Source organism: Triticum aestivum, chromosome 7B (assembly GCF_018294505.1).
Source record: "Triticum aestivum cultivar Chinese Spring chromosome 7B, IWGSC CS RefSeq v2.1, whole genome shotgun sequence".
Taxonomy (NCBI): domain Eukaryota; kingdom Viridiplantae; phylum Streptophyta; class Magnoliopsida; order Poales; family Poaceae; genus Triticum; species Triticum aestivum.
In genome coordinates, this window is record NC_057813.1 from 36,306,192 (window position 1) to 36,316,521 (window position 10,330).

Genomic DNA, 10,330 nt, shown 5'->3' on the forward strand with positions numbered 1-10,330 from the left:
ACAGTAAATTCAAAAAAAATAGCAAAAAAAACTCAAAAACACATGAAACTTTTTGGCATCAAAGATGACCAGGTACGCAAGATGCATGCAAAAATTCGTGATCAAATGACATACGAGGAACTTTAGCCAAAAAAACAAAATAGCGCACTTTTTCAAAAATGTAAATCTGAGTCCAATTTTGTTTTTTTGTCACGAGTTCGTACAATGCCCAAACACCACGAAAATTTGCACGCACGTTGCGCACCCAAGCCTCTTTGATGCCAAAAAAATTCATACCGTTTTATTTTTTTTTGCTATTTTTTGAATTAACTGTTCACAGACGTACATATTTATATTTTTTTGTTTGCCACGAACTGCTCGAATGTCGATACACCACAAAATTTGCACGTGTCTTGTGGACCAAAGTATCTTCGATGCTGTAAAATTTCAGATTTTTTTATTCTTTTGCTATTTTTTATTATTTTACTGTTCATCCCGAATTTAAAGTTGAGGGACAAAAACTCTCCGGTTTAGAGTTGAGGGACAATTTCTAAACTTTCAGAAGAGTTCGAGGACGAAAAATATACTTATCCCTTAATTATTATGGCAAAATCGCTAGGGGCATGGATACCTGTTCAAGAATCAGCTTCGAATCTCTTGGCGGAGGGACATGGGCATCTTTGGCTGAAGCGCGATTGGCATCCCTGGTCGCTTGCCGGTTCAACTGTTTCTCGCGGTCATGACGCCTAAGGGCAGCTACAATGAAGGCGCTTAGCATGGGCGCTAGGATCAAATCCCCAGCAATTAGGCCCAATATCCCAGCCGTTTTTTGCTATTCCCGGCTAAGCCAGGATACATGCTAGCATATGTTAGAATAAATTCGAGGCATACCGTCGATCATTCGAGGACTAAACAATCACACGAGCACGACATCGAGATTTGTTAACGAGGTTCACTGATATGGCTACATCCCTGGGACCTGACTATGGATGCTCTTTCCATGACACCGCTACAATGGAAAAAGTCTAAAATAAACCTTGAATTTATAGGCGAAAGCTAAATCGACCCTGAACTTTCAATCCCTGAAATGAGCACATCAAACTTGTCGATCCCGATCTATTTTTAACCTTGAGTGTGTTTCCAAACAGGGATTGCTGATGTGGCAGGTCTAATCCCGGTACTGTTCACTGCGGACGCGACTGGGCCGGCCCAACAGGCGCGAAGCGAGATTTCCTTTTTCTTTTCCGTTTTTTCAGTCTATTATTTTTTTCTTTTTTCACAATACGTGATGTAAAAAGACCGACAACTGTTGATTGCGGACGCTATTGGACCGGCCCACCACGTGCGAAGCAAGTTCTTTTTTCATAAAGCGCGACGCGAAAATACACACCAAATAGGCAACACAGAGGGATCGAACTTCAGACCTGGCACTACTGAACGCTCACGCAAGCCGCTACAACAGATGGCAGTCGTCGATATAATGGGACGCCCGAAACATTTAACAACAGACCCTAACATCGAGATTAGAAGAAACATTTTTGAGGGCAAACAAATATGGAAAATGTAAACAATTTGTGAAATCTCTGGAAACTAATTAAAGTGCGACTACTTTTTAAATATTCTGAATACTTTTTTAAAAATAGACATCATTTTGAAAACAGAATCAATTTTGAAAAAGGGTACACTATTTGAAAATAAACAATTTTGAACCTGAACAATCTGTTAAAGTGCGAACACTTTTTGAAAATTTTAAAAATGGGAGCAACTTTTGAAACCTGAACAGATGTGTGAAAAAACACTATATATTTTAAAAAAATGAATAACTTTTCTAAAACAGAATCAATTTTGAAAAATTAACACTTTTTGAAACATAGACATTTTTTTAAACAATGGGAACAAATTTTGAAACCTGAAAAACAAATTAGAGTCCGAACACTTTTGATTTTTTTAAAAACGGGACCAACTATTGGAACCTGAACAGATGAGTGAGAAAAATTCTCAATAATCTTTAAAAAGTGAAAAACTTTTTCAAACAGAATCAGTTTTGAAAAATTGAATACTTTTTGAAACACATTTTTTTCGAAAAACAAAATTTTAAAGTCCAAATACCTTTTGATTTTTTTTAGATGGGAGCAACATTTTAAACAATGTAAAAATGTTTGTATAGTTTGATAAAAAAATTGTCTTAAGAAAATGTTGAACGTGTATGTGGAAAAACGTCATTGTGTATTCCAAAAAATGTTGAAAACGTGTATTTTTAAAAATATACATAATGTATTTGAAATATGTCAATAGTGTGCCAATTATTTTTCTCATATGTGCATTCAAAATGTACTCTGTGTTCTGAGAAAAAATAGACGTGTGTACATTTTTTAGTTAAAACCAATAAAGAAACAAAAAGAAAGGAAGAAGCAAAGAATACGGAAAAAATCGGGAAATAAACAAAAATATAGGGAAGGAAAAAATAAAGCCGAAGAAAATAAAAAAATAAAAAAACAATTAAAACCAGAGCTGAGCTAGCGTGCGAGCGAGTACTCTAATGGGCTAGCCCGCTTTCACATGCAATGTCAGCGAATACCAGTGAAACACTCTCAAGGTTCAAAATAGATCGGGATCGAAAAGTTCGGTGTGCTGATTTCAGAGATTGGAAGTTCAGGGTTTGATTTAGCTTTCGTCTATAAATTTAAGGCTCGTTTTGGACTTTTTCCCCGCTACAATACCGCATACGGTTGCCCTGGACACCGGCACATGCCGCCGGCTTCCCCTGCGTTCCTGTGCTATTATGTTGGCATAGGTTACATCGTGTGTCTACCCCCTCTACATATGAGAGACCTAAGATACAAGTGTCCTACTAGGACACGACTCCGCATCCTATGTAAACACAATACAACTCATACTCCAACTGTAACCTACCTTGTACACAATATTCGACACAACTCTAACACTCTCCACCTTGGCGAATATTCTCCACCACCTTGAATTCGTCCATGCGTCAAACTTCCATGTAAATTGGACTTGAGCTTATCCCATGAGTACCATTGCTACTCCAAAGACTCCATATGACTCCACCTGCAACTTGCAGTCTCTTCTTTTCTTGACCACAGTCATCACTCGAGCAAAATTAAGTTCCTTGTTATTCTAATTTGTGCTCCCAACTTTCAGAGTATCCGTTCAATGCCATCACACACCAAACACTGACCTGCATGAAAGTGAACAACTCACATATTGGGTGTCACACATAAGAGTTATACATCACTGCTCTTCCTTGACCGTCTGTCTGAAACTTGAAGGATTTCACCATTGCTTGTAGTCATCCCGAGTCAAATTCGTAGTTGTCTCACCAAATTTATGACCACCAGAGCCCTGGCCCGTCTCCATGTCTCGTGCATACCGCACGCCTTGCCACTATTACCGCGTCGAGCCTCCGCTTTCCCGGTCGAGTCTCAAGGGTCGTGAACCCACACCACTCAACCCACACTGCAGAGTACCATCGATCGTCGCCGACCGATGACGAGTTTCACGCTTCCATCAGACCACTTGGCTCCAGCCCGAATTGCGTGTCACTCGCTTTTTCCCTTCACTGAATAGGCTTCGACTCTCTGTGCACTTAAGCCGTAGCCCCTCAATCCAGCTTCACCTTCAACATGACTCCATGATGGTTGTACGTGCCACCCCGCACCTCGTCGACTCCAAGCTCTCATATGTGCATCATCTTGAATCAACCCCGCGCCATAGTCTTGTCGAAGCCACACAAGCTCTCGAGGCCTGCGCCACGTGTTTCCACGCCTCAGAAGTCGGCCACTATCACCACTACGCTCTTATGTCGTCATCGCCGATCTCACCACCGTCTTCTGTATCAACCGACTCGCGTCGATCCGTCAGACTGTCTAGTTTAACCCAGGCGAACATATCCGACTGCAATCATGCTCCAGCTTGCATCATGTCAACCAGCACATACCATGCATTACTCGACGCCCTGTTAAACATGATCCTCATGACGCGCTTGCCCGCGTGCCTTCATAGCCTGTCAACATGTTCCAAGCCTTCTCAGCAAATCAACCCCGAAAAACTTCCATACAACCTGCACAATTTTTCTTGTCTCTAGTTGTTGTTGTAGCTTCTCCATGCACCATAGCAGAAAACTGCCCATGTACACACACGTGGCTTTGGCAATTCTTTTTTTAACAAACAAATCCCGTTCCGTTGCAGCTGGTTCCTATTCGGCGCCCTCAGCGCTGAATACAGTGTTAATGGTACAGGGCGCATACCCCCCTCGCGACGCGGGCCGGCCCAAATTCCCTTCTTCCTTTCTAAACTAAAGAAAAAAAGGCATACCTGGGAGGACTCGAACCCGCGCCGGATCGGTTCGGCGTGCTAGGAGATAACCACCCCGCCACTCACCGTTTACTGAAAAATACAGTTTTTACCTCTTTTGTTCCTTCGTTTCTTTTCTTTCTTAATTTATTTTTCTTTCTTCTTTTCTTTTTGTCTTTTTCTTTTTTCCTTTTTCTAATTCGTAATGTTCACCAGATTTCATGAACATTTTTTCAACTTTGATGAACTTTTTCCAAAATTTGATGAACTATTTTTCAAGTTCGATGAACTTTTGTCCAAATTCAATGAACTTTTTTCTAATTCGGTGAACTTTTTTGCAAACGCGATGAACTTTTTTCAAATTCAATGAACTCATTTTTAAGTCAATGAACTTTTTTCAAATTTGATGTTTTTTTTGAATTTGATGAACTTTTTTCAAAAAATTGATGAATTATTTTCCAAATTCGACGATCTTTTTTGAATTATGATGAACTTTTCTCAAATTCGATGAACTTCTATTATATTTCGATGAACTTTTTTCAATTATGATGAACTTTACTAAAATTTGATGAACTATTTTGACCGAAATTGATGAACTTTTTTCAGATCCGTTAACTTTTTTTGAAAATTACGTGAACTCTTTTCATATTTGTGAACTATTTAATCAAAATCGATTAACTTTTTCTACATCCGTGAACTTTTTTCAAAAGTGATGAATTTCTTTTAGATTTTGTGAACTTTTTTAAATCCGTGAACTCCTTTTCAGAATCGATGAACTTTTTGAAAATCTGTGATTTTTTTTCAAATTTATGATTTTTTGAAATAATTTATTCTGGGACTGAGACAATGGACTAAGAGTTGTTTTCGAACATGTTACATGAAAGTGGTCGAGGTGGAGTGGTTAGTGCGTTAGGTGCATCAACGTACGCAACCTGGTTCGATTCCCACATCTCGCAATTTGTTGTGCTGTTTTCACGTGTTGTTTTTTTCTGAGCATTTTTTCCCCTGCGCGAGGGATGCTGGGCCGGCCCATTATCGCTTGCCTTCGAGCGCCCCCTAGCCTAAGCGGCGCTGAGGGCGCCGAAGAGGAGCTCTCTCCGTTGCATCCCTCGAGCCCTCCTGCGTACATCACCACACACCAAGGCACGGGATTTCCTATTCGGCGCTTAAGCCTTAAGCGCCCGTTGGCAAACGGGCGCCTGCAGCCATCCCCCTCCGCTGGCAAGCTGGGCCGGCCCATGTATGTTTATTCTATAAAACGGTTCAATAGAATGCGTAAGCCGGAGTCGAACTCCCGACCATGTCGTTCAATCCCAATGACCATAACCACTTCGCCACAGGACAACTGTTGACTATTCCGGGGCGGTTTTATTTGGGTTTTCTTTTTTCTTTATATTCTTTTTTAATCAATAATTTTATAGTTTGGCTTTTTTATTGAAAAAAATCAAAGAACTCTTTTCGAATTTATGAAACTTTTTTCAAACTTTTTGTTTTTTCAAATTCGGTGCACATTTTTCATATTCGAAAAACTTTTTTTCAATTTTGATGAACTTTTTTGTTATAATTCGATGAACTTTTTTCAAGTTTGATGAACTTTTTTTTTGAAATCGATGAAACTTTTTCAAATGTGGTGAAGTTCTTTTTCAAATCTAATGAACTTTTTCAAATCCGATGAACTTTTTTTCAAATTAGTGAACTTTTTTCAAATCCGATGAACTTTTTTCAAATCCGATGAACTTTTTTTCAAAATCAATGAACATATTTCAAATGCGATGAACTTTTTTTAAAGCCAGTGAACTCTTTTCAAATCCGATGAACTTTTTTCACATTTGTGAACTTTTTTCAAATTTTATCGAATTTGAAAAGGTTTTATCAAATTTTTTAAAAAGTTCATCGAGTTGAAAAGAGTTCACGAATTGAAAAAAAGTCATCTTATAAGGAAGAAAAGAAGAAAAGGGGAAAACGAAAGAAGAAACAAGAAACTGATGAAAAGGATTTCGTAGTAGATCTGCTTAAGTAGCGCAGTGGTTAGTGCAGCCTATTAGCGACAACGAGGTCGTAGGTTCGATTCTACCTACACGCTGGTTGGCGCTGAAGGCGCTGACTAGGAGCTCCCGGAAGGGAAGGAGCCAGCGATGGAGAACGGAAAACGTGAGTGTGCTAGCTGGGCCGGCCCATGAGAGGCTGCTGCGCGAGCGCCCGTAGAGGAGCACTCTTATTCTGCTCACGGGATTTCCTATTTGGCGCTGCAGGCGCCGGTTACAACTGTTTCTGCAAACCGGCGCCTGCAGCGCGTTAGCTGGGCTCGGCCCATTGTTTGTTAACAACCTACCGATAAATTCCAAAAAACGCTGCCCGCTTGGGGTTCGAACTCGCGACCCGAGCGATCTAAAGAACACGGGACAACCACCAAACCACTAACACACTTGTGCATTATTTCTTCGTTCCTCTATTTATTTGTTCTCCAGTTTGTTTTATTCTTTTTTTCTACTTCTTTTCCTTTTTCTTTTATTTTTCCCTCAAATGCGCGGTTTTCCAGTTCGCGAACTTTTCTTCCAAACCGATGCGCTTTTTTTTTCAAATACGTACTTTTTTCAAATCTGCTGAACTTTTTTCAAATTGAATGAACTTTTTTCAAAATTGGGTGAACTTGTTTCAAATTTGGGTAAACTTTTTTCAAATTCGATGAACTTTTCTTAAAAATTGGTGAACTTTTCTCAAATCCGATGAATTTTTTTCAAAATCGATGAACTTTTTCAAATCGAATGAACTTTTTTCAGAATTGGTGAACTTTTTTCAAATTCAATGAACTTTTCTTCAAAATTGGTGAACTTTTTCAAATCCGATGAATTTCTATCAAATTCAATGAACTTTTCAAATACTGATGAAGTTTTTTTCAAAATCGATGAACTTTTTTGAAATTCATGATTTTTTTAATTTAACTAACTGTTTTTCATTAAACAAAATAGACATTTTCCAAATTGTTTTCTAAGTGGTGCAGTACATGGTTGAATAATAAATAGCGTGGCTTCATTAGTTCTAGTAAGTTTCGCGTTGCTTTTTGTTCACTAGCGTTGATGTGGTCTAGTGGTTAAGCTAAGCTGCAATAGGGTGGTGCGGCGTGAGATCGATTCCACATGGCGCGTTTTTTTGGTGTTGTTTTTTCGCGACCGTATCTCTTACTGTGCCTCGCTTAAAAAGCCCACAGAGGGCGCGCTGTAGGCGCCGTTTGCAGGTTCGAGCGCCTACAGCGCCGAATAGGACCTCCCCCAAGGCACATCACGGCTTGGACAGCTCCCTCGCACGCGACGCACCTGCAGCGGCACACCTGGGCCTGGCCCGCCAGCCTACCTGCACCACAGCCCACAACTTGGGCCTACAGCTTGCTTCGGCTTGCACGTCGCCTGCTGGACCTTCCCACCCCACGCGCAGATCGATCGACTCCGATCAAACCGATCGTGTCACAAACTCGCCTGCTACACGTGCCGCCGCGGTCGCTTCATGTACGCGCTGTTGAGCTGTATGCTCGCCCGACCGATCCATCAATCGATCGACGCACGTCTCGCCTCCTTCTTCTATGAAGATTACAACGCGACCGTATCTGCTTCTGAACCGCAACTCGCCGACTATACTGTCCCGTATTACGATCGCTTCTACAGATTTCTATCGACGTTCTCTCCATCCTCCTTTCAATCAACAATCCACGGCCTCCAAAGAACCTAGCTCATGATACCACTTGTTAAAATAAATCCGAGGCATACCGTCGATCATCCGAGGACCAAATAATCACACGAGCATGACACCGAGATTTGTTAACGAGATTCACCGATATGGCTACATCCCCGGGGCCTGACTATGGGCGCTCCTCCCCATGACACCGCTACAATACCGCATCCGGTTGTCCTGGACACCGGCACATGCCGTTGGCTTTCCCCGCGTTCATGTGCTATTATGTTGGCATATGTTACACCGTGTGTCTACCCCCTCTATATATGAGAGGCCTGTCAAGAATAGTCTAGAATGAATCCTCGAGATATTATTGTACGTTTGGTTTAAGTCAAAGATAAGGCTAAACCGAACCTGCCTAGCTGTTATATTTTGTAGTTATCTCGTGATCATCTTGTACTCCAAGTTTCCTTGTATATGCCGTGATCTAGGGCTTCTCTGATCCTATATAAACACGTAACCCACAGCCTACTAAGGTAGGTTGATACGCTTCCATCTTTACATGGTAATCAGAGCCTTCCTTCCAAATACATCTAGCTTTCCTTTTCCATAGCCATGGCCTCCTCATCCCACGCTACGATCAACCCCCTCACCAGCCAAATCACGGAGAAACTTACCTGTGCAAACTACCTCCTGTGGAAAACCCAATTTGTTTCTCAGGTCCGAGGAGCTAACCTCTATGGATACCTTGATGGATCCACTCCTGAACCAGAAAATTTTCTCATCGACAAAGAGGGCAAGTCCACGGACAAGCCTAACCCGCTGCACGCGGCCTGGGTCATCCAGGACCAGCAGGTGCTAGCGTATCTGCTGAACTCTGTCTCCAAGGAAGTTCTGACGCAGATGGTCTCTGTCGAGACGGCGCACTCAGCCTGGACTGCGTTGAAGAACATGTTCTCCTCGCAGTCCCGCTCCCGCGTCAACAACCTTCGCATCGCCCTCGCCAATGCGGAAAAGGGTAACCAGTCCGTCCCCGTCTACTTCGCCCGCATGCGTTTGCTTGCTGATGAGCTTGCGGCTGCCGGGAGACCCATGCAAGACGATGAACTCATCTCCTTCATCCTGGCCGGCCTCGACCTCGACTACAATCCTCTGGTATCTGCTCTTGATGCTCGCCCTGAACCCATCACTCTCGACGGCTTGTACTCGCAGATGGCGAATTTTGATCAGAGGATGGAGCTGTTCCAAGGCTCCGGCGGCAACGGTGGCTTCAAGTCCTCCGCTAATGCTGCTGCTCGCGGGCGCGGCTATCAGCGTGGATGTGGGGCGTCACGTGGAAGAAGCGGCGATAGTGGCACCAATGGCCAAGGCCGAGGCTACACCAACGGCAACAGCAGTGCCCCTCCCTCCTACACCAACAACAAGGGGGGGGGGGCGATCTGGTGCGCCAGGAGGACCAGGCGGCCCAGGACCAAACGGTGGTGGCTTCCACAACGACAACCGCCCGCGTTGTCAGATCTGCAGCAAGCCGGGCCACATCGCCATGGAGTGCTGGTACCGCTTCACCGAGGACTACCTTCCAGAAGAGAAGGTGGGCGCATCTGCAACAACAAGCTCATACGGGATAGATACCAACTGGTATGCGGACAGTGGTGCTACCAACCACATCACCGGCGAGCTCGAGAAGCTCACCACCCGCGACAAGTATCGTGGTGGTGATCAAGTCTACACTGCTGAAGGTGCAGGTATGAGCATAAGCCATATTGGACATTCCATTGTTAAGTCCCAAGATCACAATTTTCATCTAAACAATATTCTTCATGTTCCCACCGCCTCACAAAACCTTCTGTCTGTTCATTAGTTTACTCTTGACAATCATGTTTATATTGAGTTTTGGCCTTATTTCTTTTTCATTAAGGATCGGGCCACGGGGAGGGTGCTGCATCGAGGCAGGTGTAGAGGAGGACTCTATCCATTGATCTCTTCTAGAACGTCGAATAAACATGCATACGGTGCCATCAAGATATCTTCATCAAGGTGGCACGATCGACTTGGTCATCCATCCTCTTCAATAGTTCAACGTGTGCTTAGGGATAATAAACTCTCTCATCATGGGGAGCCAAATAATGAGCCGGTGTGTGACTCATGCCAACGTGCAAAAAGTCACCAATTACCTTACCCAGTTTCTACTAGTGTATCTACCAAACCTCTTGAGTTAATTTTTTCTGATGTATGGGGAGATGCCCCTCTTTCTGTTGGTAGATATAAATATTATGTTAGCTTCATCGATGATTATTCCAAATTTTCGTGGATTTATCTTATTAAGAAAAAATCAGATGTCTTTGAAGTTTTCCAAAATTTCCAAGCACAT

General features: G+C 42.6%; 1 pseudogene; it reads left to right on the plus strand.

Moving 5' to 3' along the window:
• Positions 1 to 9,048: 9,048 nt before the first annotated feature.
• Positions 9,049 to 9,187, plus strand: LOC123163388 (uncharacterized; annotated as a pseudogene).
• Positions 9,188 to 10,330: the final 1,143 nt, after the last annotated feature.